Source organism: Homarus americanus, unplaced genomic scaffold, assembly GCF_018991925.1.
Source record: "Homarus americanus isolate GMGI-L3 unplaced genomic scaffold, GMGI_Hamer_2.0 scaffold51859, whole genome shotgun sequence".
In the NCBI taxonomy this organism is placed as follows: domain Eukaryota; kingdom Metazoa; phylum Arthropoda; class Malacostraca; order Decapoda; family Nephropidae; genus Homarus; species Homarus americanus.
In genome coordinates, this window is record NW_024711292.1 from 17,602,059 (window position 1) to 17,617,997 (window position 15,939).

Genomic DNA, 15,939 nt, shown 5'->3' on the forward strand with positions numbered 1-15,939 from the left:
TACCACCACTTCTTTCCAGCCACGACACTGAGGATCCACGCAGATGATGTCCCTTGGTTTACACCCAGTATCAAAAGACTAATTGAGCAGCGCAACAAGGCATACTACACCAACAACCGCCTGTACAAAAGACTACGAAACCAGATCATCAGGGAAATCAAGTCAACCAAGAAGTCTTATTATCCCAGGAAAGTGCATGGCCTCAAGGAGGTCGGCATCGGTCAGTGGTACTCCAAGGTAAAAGATCTCTGTGGTCTTAACCATCAGTGTCCCACTTTTCCTTTTATTTCACATTTACCTAGTGAGGAGGCAGCTGAGACAATTAATAACCACTTTGCTACCATATGTTGTACCCTACCCAGTCTTGACCTCACTCACCTCCCGGCCAACAAACTATTGAAATTTAAATCCAATAGCTCTACAACCCCAATTGACCTCTCAATCAAAATTTACAAGGAGTTTGCAGTCGAACTTGCCACCCCCCTATGTTCCATTAATTATTAATGCATCCCTCAGCAAAAAGCAAATGCCTTAAAGAATGTAAAAATCGCATTTGTCACCCCGATCCCCGAGGTCCCCACCCCACAGTCCCCATGTGACCTCAGGCCAGTTGCCATTATCCCCATACACAGTCTACTCTATGAAGACTTTGTTTTTGAATGGGTATTTGCTAGTATTTATCAGTCAATTGATCTACAGCAATTTGGCAATATGAGGACCTCCTCTACATCACACTGCTTAGTTAGCTTCCTGGATCTTCTGCACAAAAACCTGGAGAAACGTAAGACATCAGTGGCCGTTGCCCTTGTTGACTTCAGGAAGGCTTCTTTTGACCTTGTTGATCACTGCACTGTTATCAAAAAGGCCATTGCACTCGGGCTGCCCACCAACCTGGTCTCATGGCTCACTGATTTCCTGAGTGAGCGTCGTCAGGCAGTGAGGTACCAGGGTTCTGTCTCCACATTCCAACACCTCACCTGCGGTGTTCCCCAGCGGACCAAGATGGGACCACTGTGCTTCCTAATCCTGATCAACGATGCTTTATCAGACACTCCTCACTGGTGGAAGTACGTGGATGACTGCACTGTGGGGGTTACAGTGGACAACACCTCACCAGACGACTCATCGCTACAAGGCACCCTGGACAGGCTTCAGGCATGGACTATGGAGAACAAGGTCACCATCAATCACATCAAAACCATAGTCATGCATGTAACAAGTCAAAACTCGTATAGAAGATATTACATATAGGTAGAAAATTTATAGTAAGAGGAATGTAAAGTGAGGAAGTTTGGTAGCGCGGCCGGTTCGTTATTTACACTTATTTATCTTATACGTTCTTAAGGGACAACTTCTCAAACACCACTTCGATACAACTATTTATTAATTCACTCAATGACATGGACACATTAATATCAATATTATATCGACGTCACTAGCACATTATATTTACGTTACTCGACACTGACTCTCGGACACAAGCATAAAATGAATACACTTCCCACAGTAGGTAACCTAGGGATAGTTCTGACAAGACTCACATTTGACTTGACGGAGGCCCAGTGGGTGCTGGCTGGGCTGTCTCATATGGGAGACTCTGCTTAGCTGGTGACGCTGGGCCTGGTGGGGAAGTCTCCCTCCCGACCTGGGGAGAGGACGAGCATGACTCTGTGCGAGTGAACAGAATGACGACCCAAACGGGAGAGAGATGGGTCGGATGAGAATAATGAGAGTGACCCGAATCAGAATAAGAAACAGAATCAAAATAGCCTCGTGGACAGGACTGCAGGGCCTTTATATGGGGGCTCAACAGCCGGCGTTTGACCTCCGCCATTAACACTAAACAGGCTAGATCTGGACAGCTGTGTCCAGGTGTGGTAATGCCCGGGTGTGTCTTGGCTAGGTGTGGTTGTAGGTCAAGTCACCTGCTAACTCAAGTAATTAGTGGACGAGGTCAGGTCCCTTGGGTCCTGACCCAGGGTGTGTCAACCTGGTATGTTGGGGTACCAAGAGGCCTGTAGTGTACTGGCTGTTATATGTGTTGTAGTTCTCTGGGCTGTAAGCTGTGGTCGGATAATCACTCATTACATGCACTTCAATACCGCCACCACTCCAGTGCAAGCTCCAGCAGTTAAAGTGGGCGCCCATCCTCTCCAGTTAGTGCAGTCTGCTAAACTCCTGGGTGTAACTATAGACCACAAACTGGACTGGAAGGCCCATGTAAACAACACAATCAAGGCAGCCTCATACCGACTCTACATGCTACGACGACTCAGGTCATATGGGGCACCCACGCAAGAGCTGAGGACAATCTACAACACATTTATTCTCCCCAAATTAACGTATGCGTCACCAGCCTGGTCGTCTTCTCTCAACTCTACCCAACAACGTCAGCTAGAGAAGGTACAGAAGAGGGCCTGCAGAATCATGCTCGGCGCAGATTACTCGGGCTACAACAATGCTCTCTCCACCCTGGAAATGCCATCCCTCAGTGACCTCCACCACCACGCAATAGCAGGGTTTGTCAGTGGACTACTGCACCATCCTCGTCATCGCCACCTACTGCCACCGGCAATCCCCCGCCCACAGTGGATATAACACAGTGAGCATCACATAGTGTTCATCACACAGTGAATATAACGCAGTGTTCATCACACAGTTGATATAACACAGTGAGCATCACGCAGTTCATATAACACAGTGAGCATCACACAGTTGATATAAAACAGTGAGCATCACACAGTGGTCATCATACAGCGAGCATTATCACTGTGATCATCTTACAGTTGCTATAACAGAGTGAGCATCACACAGTGGTCATCATGCAGTGAGCATCGCACAATGGTCATCACATAGTTGATATAACACAGTGAGCATCCCATAGTGGTCATCATACAGCGATCATTATCACTGAGGTCATATTACAGTTGATATAATACAGTGAGCATCACACAATGGTCATCACATAGTTGATATAACACAGTGAGCATCCCATAGTGGTCATCATACAGCGATCATTATCACTGAGGTCATATTACAGTTGATATAATAAAGTGAGCATTACACAGTGGTTATCACACAGTGGATATCACACAGTGGTCATCACACAGTATATATAACACAGTGGTCATCGCACAGTGAATATAACACGGAAGGCATCACACAGTTTATATAACACAGTGGTCATCACACAGTGGATATAACAAAGTAAGCATCACACAGTGGTCGTCACACAGTGGATTTAACACAGTAAGCATCACACAGTTGATATAACACAGTTGTCATCATACAGTGGATATAGCACGGTAAGCATCAATCAGTGGTTATCACACAGTGGTCATCACACATTGGATATAGCACAGTAAGCATAACACAGTGGGCATCACACAATGGATATTACACAGAGGTCATCACACAGTGGTCATCACACAATTGTTATAAGACAGTGAGCATCACTCAGTTGATATAACACAGTGGATATAACACAGTTGTCATCACACAGTGGATATAACACTGTTGTCATCACACAGTGGATATAACACAGTAAGCATCACACAGTGGTCATCACACAGTGGATATAACACAGTAAGCATCACACAATTCATATAACACAGTGGTCATCACACAGAGGACATAACACAGTAAGCATCACACAGTGGTCATCACACAGTGGATATAACACAGTAAGCATCACACAGTTGTTATCATACAGTGGATATAACACAGTAGGCATTACTCAGTGGGTATCAATCAGTGGGCATCTCACAGTAAGCATCACTCAGTTGATATAACACAGTGGATATAACACAGTTGTCATCACACAGTGGATATAACACTGTTGTCATCACACAGTGGATATAACACAGTAAGCATCACACAGTTGTCATCACACAGTGGATATAACACAGTTGTCATCACACAATTGATATAACACAGTGGTCATCACACAGAGGACATAACACAGTAAGCATCACACAGTGGATATCACACAGTGGGGAATCACTCGGTGGTCATCATACAGTGGGCATCACTCAGTTGGGATCACACAGTGGGCAACAATTAGTGTGCATCACACAGTGGGCATCACACGGTGGATATACACAGTGGGCATCACACGGTGGATTACAGTGGTCATCACACAGTGGTCATCACACAGCCGATGTAACAAAGTGACCATCAGTCAGTGGACATCACACAGTGGTCATCACACAGTGGTCATCACGCAGTGGATATAACACAGTGACCATCACACAGTGGGCATCACACACTGAGCATTATACAGTGGACATCACACATTGGACATCACCCAGTAGATATAAAACAGTGGTCATCACAGAGTGGATATAACACAGTGGTCATCACACAGTGGATATAACACAGTGAGCATCACACAGTGGATATATCACAGTGGTCACCATCTGTGAAGGAATTACTACACCACGTGAGGTCCCTCTTAACACCATCTGTGAGGGAATTACTACACCACGTGATGCCCCTCATAACACCATCTGAGGGAATTACTACACCACGTGAGGTCCCTCATAGCATCATCTGTGAGGGAATTACTACATCACTTGAGGTCCCTCCTAACACCATCTGTGAGGGAATTACTACACCACGTGAGGTCCCTCATAACACCATCTGTGAGGGAATTACTACACCACGTGTTTGCTGTTCAACACCTACATTAATCTGTATGTTCTCTGTATGTTCCTTTACCTTTCTCTAATGAAGGCTTTTGTTAAAGCACCTATGTATGTAATAAGTCATTTATGTCCAATGTATATTTTCAGCCTTCGGGCTGCAGAACTTTTTTCAATAAACCGTTAATTATTATTATTATTATTATTATTATTATTATTATTATTATTATTATTATTATTATTATTATTATTATTATTATTATTATTATTATTATTACAGTGGATATAACGTAGTGGTCATCAAACACTAGATATAACACAGTGGTAATCACACAATGGATATAACACAGTGAGCATGACACAGTGGATATAATACAGTGGTCATCACTCAGTGGTCATCACACAGTGGCCATCATAGAGTGGGCATCACACTGTGGATATAACACCGTGGTCACCATAGACAACAAGCTAAATTGGAAACCACACGTCACTGAAGTTGTCAAATCCTCCAGTTCCGTCTCCACCGCCTCCGCCTTCTCAAGTCCCTCGGAGTTCCTGCACCCGAGCTCCTCAGTGTTTACTCAACATTCATACTTCCCAAGCTCACCTATGCCTCCCCTACCTGGTCTTCCTCCCTAAATGCCACACAACGTAAACACCTAGAAAAAGTGCAAAAGAGGGCATGCAAGATTAATCTCTCCCCTTCCTACTCCACATATCAAGAAGCGCTAAACACACTGACCACGACCTCATCTGCAAATTTGGTAAGAAGCTTCTGCACCATCCTCGACACCGGCTCCTACTACCACCTGAGATCCCTAGCCTGAGAATTGCTGTTCGACACGACAACCGCATCCAGCCCATACGTGCACGAACTGATCGCTATAAGAACAGCCCAGTCCCAATCATTGTAAGAATTATCAATAACTTATAATAAACCAGTGTATTCACTCCCAGTAAATCCTACTTCTTGCACTGTCACTATGTAGAAATGCCCTGTAGTTTGAGCTTTTCCCCATCTAGTTATTATATATCTTATTTGTATCACTTATGTTTCTTGTATATTATTTGTAAATCGGAACCCATTTCAGCCTTCTGGCTGCTATGCTCTAACAATAAACCGTTAATTATTATTATTATTATTATTTATTACATTGGATGTAACACAGTGAGCATCACACAGTGGGCATCACACACTGAGCATCACACAGTGGACATCATACAGTGGACATCATACAGTGGATATAACACAGTGTTCATCACACAGTGGACATCATAGAGTGGGCATCACACAGTGGATATAACACAGTGGTCATCACACAGTGGATACAACACAGTGAGCATTACACAGTGGGCATCACACACTGAGCATCACACAGTGACCATCATACAGTGGATATAACACAGTGGTCATCACACATTGGATATAACACACTGGTCATCACACAGTGAGCATCACTCAGTGGTCATGACACTGTGGTCATCACACAGTGGTCATCACACAGTGGATATAACACAGTGAGTATCACTCAGTAGGCATTACTTAGTGTTTATCACACAGTGAGCATTGCACAGTGGTCGTCACACAGTGGACATCATCATACAGTGGTCATCACTCAATGGATATAACACAGTGAGCATCACATAGTGGTCATCACGCAGTGGGCATTGTACAGTGGTCATCACACAGTGGATATAACGCAGTGGGGATCACACAGTGGGCATCACACAGTGTGCATCAGTGAGTTGATATAACACAGTGGGCATCACACAGTGGTTGGTCATCATCCCATCTATTGTTAAAATAATAAACTCCTGAATTATGTACTGTACAGTCTAAATCAAATGTAAGTCTGTATATTTTCAGCCACCGGCTGCAACTCTATTAATAAACCGTTTATTATTAGTTTTATTATTTTACAGTTGATATAACACAGTGAGCATCACACATTGGTCATCAATCATCGGTCATCACACAGTGGATATATTGCAGTAGTCATCACTCAGTGTTTATCACACAGTGGGCAGCACTGAGTGGGCATCACTTAGTGTGCATCAATCATATGATATCACTCAGTGGGCATCACACAGTGGGTATCACTCAGCCGATATAACACAGTGGGCATCACTCGGTGGACATCACACAGTGGTCATCACACAGTGGATATAGCACAGTGAGCATCACACAGTGGGCATCACACACTGAGTATCATACAGTGAACTTCACACAGTAGATATAACACAGTGGTCATCACACATTGAGCATCCCTCAGTGGTCATCGCACAGGAGCATCCCTCAAAGGTCATCACACAGTTGTCTTCACACAGTGGGCACCAACCATTGGGCAGTATTCATTGGGTATCACAGTGGCTATCACTCAGTGGTCATCATTTAGTGGACATCACACATTGGTCATCATACAGTGGTCATCATTTAGTGGGCATCACACATTGGTCATCGGACAGATGTAACAGTTCCATATTTTAAAGTCAATTGCCCTGCTTTAAAGGAAATTTATATGTATTCCCGCCAATAAGCCCTGCCTGCTGCCGCGAAGCTGGTGGGGCCCTGGGGGTGCCTTAGGCATAAGCCAAACAGTGACCTGTGAGTGTGACGTCATAGGCATAACTGGGATGATTGACTGGAGACTAGAGTTTCATACCCAGCAGCAAGTGCGTTCTATTTTCAAACACAGAGTCCGTGTTTGGATGTGTTTGGTGTAGACGTGTGTGTTGGTCGGCAGTATCAACATGGCGAGCTGTATATATATATATATATATATATATATATATATATATATATATATATATATATATATATATATATATATATATATATATATATATATATATATATATATATATATATATATATATATATACAGTAAGTAAGTGCACTAAAGATTTTATCCATTTTACATATTGTATTGTGATTCATGTGCTCCCATTTAACTAGCTAAGGGAATAGGTTATTGTTTTGAAAGTGTAAATGTCCATTCTGAATAACGTCGTTAGTAAATGAAGAACCGTTAAGAATAGTTCTCAATTCCATTCCCCTGTGTATTGAGTAGAGTATTCCTCATAAGTGTCTTTGTGGTATACACTGATACAGTGACCCCATGAGTAACAATATAATCATCATATGTTTCCCCTATTGTCTCAGTTATTGCAGGTTATCCCTATTCCTCAGTTATCAGACTCCCTTCTCTTCCCATTCTCCCTCCTATCAGTTACCAGGCCGACCCTCAGGTGGGATGAGTGACCACCTCCCTCAACCACAGGTCTACCACCTCCTCCCTCTAGCTTTCACTCCCATCCTTCACCTACCGAACGAATGGATAAAATTGGGAGAAGAGAATTTGAGAATAAAGAAAGAGTAAAAGTAAATAAATAAATTGAAAGAAGAAATAAAATAAAGGAAATAGTAACCCATTTATTATATACAGTGACCATCACTCAGTGGGCATCACACAGTGGTCATCATTCAGTGCCCACTAAGTGATAATTTCAACTTGAAATGAATGGAATGGCGTATTGGAAACACCAACGAGGTTCCAAAATCCAGACCACACAAGGGCGAGAGGGGAGACATTTGCTCTTAAATTCTTCACAGTGAAGTGTGAAACCCTGGATCCCTTGCGTGAGAAGACACTCGTCAACCCATGTGGAACTGCTCGGAATGAAGTTGACAGGACCATGTGGACTGAGACCGATTATACCAAGTAATCTAAGACCGATAATACAATGCTGAACCTAACAATACAACGTGAATTGAAGTCAATTATACAAGGCGGAGTGAGGCCGACAACATCCTGCGAGCATCATTATGTTCTAGGGTCAAGGGCACTCTAGGCTATCGATTTGAGAGAGCTGTTACATCAGCCTCGCTAATGCTACTAGCCATCTCAGAAAGGATCTTCGTCCAGCTGTACAATAACTCAGCTGCATCAGTGCTATGACCACCTCCTTTCCAATCACAGTGAAAACTTTCAGGCCCTAGTTAACTTGTATGTTCACCACATGTTTCCCCCTTTTTTGTCGCCGTAGAGTATTAGTGAACTTCTTGTTAGGTAAAGTACTGTAACACGTGTACTCCAACATGGACAATCAGCCTTTGTTGAATGAGAGAAGCTCATTGAAACATTTTGTGGTCAGGTACTATAGATTTGGAGTGCAGTGGTAAATGGCTGTAAATGAGTACCTTAATTTACAACTTGGGGAAGTAAAAGCTATTTCATTGTGTACCAAATGCTTAGTATACAGTGTGCTGTATCAACACTGTCCCTAATGGACAGTCATGCCTATTGGACCCACTTCCACTTTTCACTACAGATGTCTTGACATTAAACCTAAGGAACCTTTTTTTCCTAGATTAAAGTAAAAAAAAAAAAGTGAGTGAGAAGAACACACCCCTGCACCTTTGTAAATTCTTACTAACGGGAAATACCTACATGTATTCCAATCACCTGTTACAAGAACCAGTCGTGACAGAATTTCCTGGTGGTTGACACAGCCGCCACACTTCTCTGTATACCAGCCGAATTAGCTTATGTTGTCCAAACACACCCTACGTAATTTACTGATCATCTTTTATTAACTCATATCATAATTACATATTATATTCACCTTACATTGTGAATATTTGCAGAGTGATTATATAACGTGAATATCTCAATTCAGAAATACCAACATATCAAAAATAATTGAGCCTGATTTACTGAGGGCTATTGCGAATACAATTAACGGAATACTTTGAATACTTAACTTTCAATAGATGAGTAGGCGGTATGGCCGGCTCTACAATAGTGCCTTCGCTTCCCATCTGTAAAACTATGCACCCATTCACAATAAGGTGAACTGTAGATACCCCCAGTCTCCACTTGTCCGTGAGCACAAGACACAAGTTTAATCTGATTGCTTATGATGAAGAAAAGCTTACTTGTGAGGTTTGAGTTCTACAATGTTCAGTTTATCGATATACAGCACGTTTGACTTTGGGCTTTGTCCACAAAACATTGTTAACCTCATCACTACGTGGCCCCACTCCTCGTAGCTTATTTGGCTAACGCCAGACGATTTTATTCAGCTGAGAGGGGACCCCGTACACAAGGGTAAATGAGAGTAAAAACAAAAAATGTTTTGGAGGAAAGAATAGTTTAATAGATGAACGGTCTATTATTTCAATAAGTTCCTCAGAAATCATCTCAACCCCCATCCCTACCCCAAGCCGTCTGTAGTTTAAGAAAATTAAGTTCATACACTTTATTGTATATAGTTCAGATGAAGAGAAGACACCACAAGGAGAGCTCACCTCGCCCATACCCCTTGTTGAAGTACTTAGGTAGGGTAAAGGTGGTGTGTATCCAGCAGTACGTGTTCACCACCTTGTCGGACAACATCGGGTGATCATCATGCACACAGCTGACACAAGGAAACGTTACAATTATTATTATTATTATTATTATTATTATTATTATTATTATTAATATTATTATTAACACTTTATTATTAGTAATAGTATTATAATTATAATCATCAATTATATTAGATTAACTATCGAATACATTGTTTTTATCAACATTATCATATATATTATCACTATTTTTTTTTACTGTTTTTATCATTCCTATACCAAACACATTTGTATAATATATTGACAATAAATTTCAGTAAGATTAAATAAGCGACACATTACAGTCTTTCAAACAGGAAATCATGCAAAGTAATACTAACGCTATTACTAATACTAAAAATAAAACCACTACTGCTACTACTATTACTTTTTGTTTATTTTTTATTTTTTTAGCAAGTGACCTCCAGCCTGAGCTTATACTCGCCACCATTTTGTTTCCTAATTATCCTAATACAATGAATGCGGCATTCAGTGACTGTTTTCGTAGTCCCTCTTTGCCTTCCTTACATTTTACTTAACATTCCTAGATAGTTCATTATACCTATCTCTGAGATGCTCCTCCCCTCCCTTTAATTTCTTATAAATTCCTTTCTTTATTCCTATGTCATGTTTAATTATTGTTATGATCATCCACCTTGGCTCATTCTTATTTGACCTATTTTTTCTGTATGGTATATTTTGGTCCTGTGCTTTACTTAGTATGCTAGTGAATATACTATAGTCATGATCAATTGTTGTGTCGCCGGTGACCTCACCCGTTCCTACCGGGAACTGACCTAACTGTTCCCAGGCGACCTCACCTAGGTACCTTCTTAACCCCTCATAATCCCAGTCATGGCATGACCACATAAGGGGACAGACGTGCCCATAGGTGCTCTTGACTTCCCGATCATCCCACAAAGGTCCCCTCAGCCGGCAAGTTTTGCCAGCATGGGGGGTCGACATAAACGTCCCAGAAGAGGCTCTCTCATAGACGCAGACGCAGACATCTCTGATACGGATGCCATCGCTTGTTCACACTGAATCCAACACCCTTCGAGAGTCAAACCCCAGAGATAATGACAGTGACTGTAATGTTTCTATGGGAAACACTAGCCGGAGTGGGAACACTAATGCCATGAATCCTATCACACTGCCCTCTGCCAACCATAAGCTTAATCTACACTTCCCCAAGGACTCACTGAAAACTGTAGAGGAACGCTTTAATTGGATGATGAAGTACTGCAGACAGCAAGGTCTCAACATTCAATTCCGACAAGGTAAGAACCGGAACTTTATCAAGTGTCAGACTCCTGAGGTCTATGAAACACTTATTACTGTTGGCTATGACGGGCTTTTCCTGGTGCCCCCCCAGTAGACGCTGATGAATGTTGCCACATCCTAGTGAAACGTTTCCCCCTTTACGCTGACATCAAAGATGTACGTGACTTTAATTTTAGTATACTCAGTATATGTCGACATTTTCTGGGGGAAAATCCACAAGCTGCTGTCATTGTCAAGTGGAAGGGAAGGGAGTACCCAACCACTGTGAATGCCCACCCATTCCTCCCCCCACTGTATGCAGAAGCCTATCATCCTGGGCCTAAATTTTGTGTTTTCTGTTCTCATTGGGGTCACACCTTCACTGCCTGCTGCTGACGTGATCGTCCGAGATGTCTCTTCTGTTCACGTAACCATAACTCCGCCGCCTGTGCCCAGAAAATCAAAGACCACCTTAATAGGGGTGGTGTGGGCTGTGTAGTTGATCCCAGATGTTGTAACTGTGGTGGCCGGCACAATGCTGACTCACGACAATGCCCCAATTGCCCATCTGTCCCACAACGCCCCCCACCCCCCTAGTCTTCCGGGCCAACCCCTCTGTGTCCCCTCTGTCTCCAGCAATGCCTTCTTCAACACCTGCCCCTGCCTGGCCTCACCTGGCTGCAACACAACAGTCCCGGCAGTCTCCTAACTCAACTACTACTGGACCTCCTCCCCTTTCTGTACTCTGACGCTGTCAGGCCTTGTGCTCCCACCGGTGCCCCCCCACAACCCCCCTCCAGTGACATGACATAGATCATATCCCTCTTCCAAGAATTTACCAACCGTATTGAAAAACACACTCATTATTCTGTCACTTTATGTAACTTGCTCACAAAACCCATGACCCTTCAGGCTTTTATGCAGTTAATGCATAAAGGCAAGCATGAATTCTGCATGCTTCCCCGATGGGCACTGTAAACGCTTCTGCGTTTCACCTTGCACAGGATGTAAGGGGGTGCCCAATAAACTAGCCCCCTCGTGGGCAATCTCTAATCTCCCTCATAATCCGTCGATCGAAAGTCTGGGACTCTGACCATATTGTCATTGTTTTTCGTTTCCCAATTTAGGGTGAACCTGATTTTTCTGTGATCACTGTTTCCTAGTTCTTCCCCTACTGTGATATCTCTGATAATATTTTCTTTATTTGTTAATACTAGGTCTAATATATTGTCAACCCTAGTAGGTTCTGTAATTAGTTGTTTCAATAAATTGTCCTGTACTGTACTAGGAAAGTGTTTCTCAAACTGGGGGCCATGGCCCCCAAGTGGGTCACGGCAAGATTTTAGGGGGGCCATGGCAGGCTAGTGTAAGTAGTATATGTTTGGAGAAAATATGGAAACTCTGATTCAGCTTTTTTGGGGATACTTTGCCTTGTTAGGGGAGAATTTTTTTTTGTCATTGTATGTAATCATAATACCCATAAGGTACAGCTTTGATATTTACATAGTATGGTGCAGCAGCTAGTTTTTCATTTCCAACGGATTCGCTCAGATTGTACGATTCTAGTTCCTGTTCAGACGAATTCGTTGATCCCAGATCGATTCTGCTGCCAGAAATCTCTATTAAGAAAAATCTCTGACTGTATTCTGGTACTCGATGTATCAGTCATATCCAAAAGTTGGTGAGATCGCACTTCGAGTCCTCTTGCCATTTTCTACTGCTTATTTATATGAATCTGGTTTCTCCACCCTTCTTCAAATAGAGAATAAAGCCGAAACCGGTTACATGTGGACCCAGACATGAGATGTGCCTTATCAGTGACTCAACCTCGAATCAGTCGACTGACTGAAAGGAAACAAGGTCACCTATCCCATAGAACTGTAACAAAATATGCATTCTGTTTGATGATTGAAAACATTAAAATAAAGGAAGAGAACCAAAACAGTTTATTTCCATCATTAATTGCTAGGGAGAGAACTGAAGGGGGGGCCACGAGGATGTTGAGAGTTCCTCATAGAGGGAATGAAGTGAAAAGTTGGAGAAACACTGGTCTAGGAAGTCTTCAGATTCATAGCCACCTATAATGTTGTCCCAGTCAATATTTCTGAAGTTGAAATCCCCCATAATGCACAGGTTGTTGTATTTTGCTGCCCTACTCATTTCCTGCAATATGAGCTGAGTTGCTTCCTTCCCAAGACTTGAAGGCCTCTAAATCACTCCTATAAGTCGTTTATCTCTTCCTTCCGCAATTTCTACCCATACAGACTCAGTTCCTATTTCACCCTTAATTGAATTACTAATACAACATTTTGATGTATCCCTGACGAAGAGTGCTACCACTCTCTCCTTCCTACCTTCCCTGTCCTTGTGAAAAAGGTTGTACCCTTCTATGTGGTACTCTGATAAAAAGTTCTTGCTTCCCAAATTCATCCAAGTTTCGGTGATTGCTACGACGTCTACATTCTCGGTACATACAACCGCTCTCAACATTTCTATTTTATTTCTAACACTCCTACTGTTTGTATAGTATACATTTAAATCTACCCTTCCCTGGTCCTGTTTTACCCCTTGTCCTGAGTAACCAATTTTACTCATCAGGGCCTGCTTGTTTTTTTACTTCCACTTACCATGACCTCTCTCTACTGGCGAAATACCCCCCCCCCCCTTTTTTTGGAGTGACAATTTCACTCCCCAGGGATGCAGACAACGTCTTTACTCCCGCGCGAGACAAGTGTACTCCGTCACGACTGTACAAGTAGTCGTTGTCATAGAATGGTTGCCAGTTATCAATGAACTCCCAACCATTGCTTGCACAATGTTTTTCAAGTTGGCAATTTATAGCAATTGCCCTGGTCAGCCATTCACCACCAACTCCTCTTCTAGGCAAGACACCACATACTATCGGGATCCCTCCCCTATCTCTAACCTTCCCTAGCTCCTCCCAATACCTCTTGAGAAGTTCCTCACTCCTAACCTTTCCTATGTCGTTACTCTCCCCTGACAAAACCCTATCTATCCTCTCAGCTACATGCCCTATCCCAGCCCCAGGAAAACACACCCTTGTCCTACGTTTCCTATCTCTTGCACAAAAAGTCCTATCTAAGAACCTCACCTGGCTGTCCCCAACTACCACGACCTTACCATTGGGCAGGGTTTGAACAACTGCCCCTTTCTCTCCGAGCACTACATCGTCCTGCAACTTCTTTTCCTCGCCAGCTTCCTCCAACACTTGGTAGGGGTAACTGCACTCCACACCCTAGTCATCTTTCCTAAGTCTGACCCTAGTCCCCTTGGAGACAGCCACTCTACACGCCTACTCCTCCTGACCCTCCTTTTCAGGTGTCCTGCTCGGCAGGACACCTACCTAATGGAGTTCAGTCCCAAGGGCTTCGTTCTTCCCCGTTAAAACGTCTATCTCTCTCCTCAACTGCTCCATCTGACTTAACAGAGTGGCCAGGGGGTCGTCTTTCCGCACACACCGTCCCCTCTTCCCCCACAACACAACTATCCACGGCGGCCATTTCCTATGGTCATTAACACAAGTACTTAGGGGCACGTCCTTCTCCAAGCTAGGTTAGGTAGCGTCACCCACTACTTTATTTCTAAGCCAATGTTTACCTATCTCGCGCCTAAATCTAAATTTGTCTAATTTAAAACAATTGCTTCGAGTTTGCTCCTGGTTGGATAGTTTGAGTACCTTCGTTATATCACCTGATTCCAGTTATACATCTCGATCATATCGCCCCTCACTCTACATCTCTCGAGAGAGTGCAATTTAAGATGCTTTAACCTGTCTCTGTACTCAAGGTTCCTAATGTAGGGATTAGTCTTGTCATTCTCCTCTGAATTCTTTTTAGGGATTCTTTATCTATTCTGTAGTACGGTGACCAGAACTAAACTGCATAATCCAAAGTGAGGTCTCACAAGAGCAAGATATAGTTTTAAGATAAATTCTCTTGTCATGTAACTAACACTCCCGTGTATGAACCCAAATACTTTATTACCCTTGTTTCGAGCAAATACACATTGTTGAATTGGTTTAAGATTCCTACTTGTCAGTACTCCTAAATCTTTCACACAATTGGATTTCTCTATAACAACGTCGTTCATTTGATATCTGGTTTCTCTGTTTACATCCCCTAGCCAGCGTTTCTCAAACTGGGGGCCATGGCCCCCCAAGGGGGTCACTGCAAGATTTTAGGGGGGCCATGGCAGGCTAGTGTAAGTAGTATATGGTTGGAGAAAATGTGGAAACTCTGATTAATTTTTTTTGTTACTTTGCCTTGTTAGGGGAGAATTTTTTTGGGTCATTGTGTGTAATCATAATACCCACACGGTACAGTTTTGATATTTACATAGTATGGTGCAGCAGTTAGTTTTTCATTTCCAATAGATTCGCTCAGATTGAGAGAAATCTCTGACTGTATTCTGGTGCTCGATGTATCAGTCATATCCAAAAGTTGGTGAGATCGCATTTCGAGTCCTCTTGCCATTTTCTACTACTTATTTATGTGAATCTGGTTTCTCCACCCTTCTTCAAATAGAGAATAAAAGCCGAAACCGGTTACATGTGGACCCAGACATAAGATGTGCTTTATCAGTGACTCAACCTCGAATCAGTCGACTGACTGAAAGGAAACA